This window comes from Balaenoptera acutorostrata, chromosome 5 (assembly GCF_949987535.1).
Source record: "Balaenoptera acutorostrata chromosome 5, mBalAcu1.1, whole genome shotgun sequence".
NCBI classification, from domain to species: Eukaryota; Metazoa; Chordata; class Mammalia; order Artiodactyla; family Balaenopteridae; genus Balaenoptera; species Balaenoptera acutorostrata.
Window position 1 is genome coordinate 26466919 of NC_080068.1, and position 2100 is coordinate 26469018.

At 38.3% G+C, this 2100-nt stretch overlaps 1 non-coding gene across 1 annotated transcript; it reads right to left on the reverse strand.

Moving 5' to 3' along the window:
- Positions 1-469: 469 nt before the first annotated feature.
- Positions 470-542, reverse strand: TRNAG-GCC (transfer RNA glycine (anticodon GCC)). Its single transcript has one exon. It is a non-coding gene; the product is annotated as a tRNA-Gly (tRNA).
- Positions 543-2100: the final 1558 nt, after the last annotated feature.

Sequence of the window (2100 nt, forward strand, 5' to 3'; positions counted from 1 at the left end):
ATTCAGAAAGAATTTTAAATTTTAATTACTTCTTTTTCTTACTTATCACTGTAATTTGAGGAAGTAATAAAAGCTTCAAGCATTATTTCTAGACTTATCTATAGCTAAGAACCTGGAAGGCTACGAAAAAAAATGATATGCCAAACAAAATTCTAGGGGCAGCTAAACATCCAAAACAAACTTAAAAACTCAGATAATATTTGTCCACATGATAGGAAATGACTGAATATGGAGACAAAGACAAAAGAGTATCTGACTCCTATTTCATTAGCCATCATATGTATCCACCACCATATGAGTACTAGGCTTCATTATACATTTTTTTTTTCATCTGAAAAATGCAGCATTCTTAATTCTATTTATTATTATTTAATTTATTTATTTGGTTGCACCAGGTCTTAGTTGCGGCATGCGGGCTCCTTAGTTGTGGCATGTGAACTCTTAGTTGTGGCACGCACGTGGGATCTAGTTCCCTGACCAGGGATCAAACCTGGGCCCCCTGCATTGGCAGTGTGGAGTCTTAACCACTGGACCACCAGGGAAGTCCTTAATTCTATTTAGTATTGATTTGAATTAAACTATGCAGGAACAACTCATAGGCTATTTTTCTTGGGACCTGTAGTGTGTGATTTCAGGGGAACTCTCTGCTATAAGCCTGTTTCAGAGAAAATGGACGATGTTAAGTATAACTAAAACAGAGACTTGTTTCTAAACATTTCAGAGGTATGAGTAGTATCATTAAGTAACACAGTCCTCTCTTCAAAACTGGTCTCACAAGCAGAAAGAGTAGGCTTTGAGTCATGAGCAGCACAAGGCAAGGCCCCTTTCTATCACCGTATCTCCCATTCCATGTGTCTTTCAAAGCCCATGGCTGACAAGAGAGTAAGCTCTCACCAGGTACTTTCAGAGTGAACTCTCATCTTGTTTCCAGACTCTTCATAAATATAATTAACTTCATCTACAAAAAACAGTGAAACTTTAACTATTGAAAAACAGCCTTCCAGAACCCTAAGGTTTTCAAAATGGATTTGAACCTGGAAGTAACCCTGATCCCTCCATTCTTGCATACACACAAAATAATAATAATAAAACAACAGTAGTGATAATACCTGAGCATTGAGCAAAATAAAACAAAATAAAAACCCAAAACTTCCTCAGTCTATACATATCACACCTGATATTCTGATGTGCTGAATATGATTTATTCATTCATTCACTTCTTGATTGATTCAACAAATACTTATTTACCAACTATAATGGGTTCCATTCAAGGTGGGGGTGGGGGTGTGGGGATGGCAGTAAATAAGACAGACAAGGTTTATTTGGATGGTTGAACAGGAAAGGTCTTCAACCTAAGTCTTGGAATGATGAGGATGCAAGGATCCAAGGACAAGCACCCCAGAGAGAGACAATCGGAGAGCTAAGGGTCCATCAACACACTAAACTTGGTGTGTTGATGGACAAAGGCTAAAGCATGGGAACAAGCAAGAGAGTGGTAGGAGGTTAAGATCGGAGAAGTATTTAGTAGCCATAGGAAGAAGTTTTATTTTTATTCTATGTGCAGTTGGATGTCACTGGAGGATTTTAAGCAGAAAAGTCACTGTTATCTTATTTATGTTTTTAATAGATTGTTCTCGCTGCTTTTAGAAGAATGGACTGTAGGAGGCAAGATAGAAGCAGGGGACAAGATAGGAGGCTATTTCAGAGTAGAGCTTGGACCAAGATTTTACGGCATAAATGATGCATTTTGATTGCCTGTAATATATATAAAAGACCCCTATGTCAGCACAATGGATGAAGTAAATGAGAGAATCAAGGGAAACTAGAAAAAGCAAGGAGAGAAGATGAGGGAAGAAATTGGGAAAGATCTGAACCTAGGAATGGGCACTGTGTAATGAGCAGAGACAGAAGACCCTAAATAGGACTTCCCTGAGCCTGGGACACCTTGTTATAGAAAAGTAAGGAAATGCCAGAAAGTATGATGATGCTCCAAACTAATGAGGGCATGTTAAAAGATTGTAGGAGTCTGCATGAAGGGGCAACCTCTGGCAATATTCTAGGCCATGCATTCATCAGAATGAATACTGAATGAAGTGGATA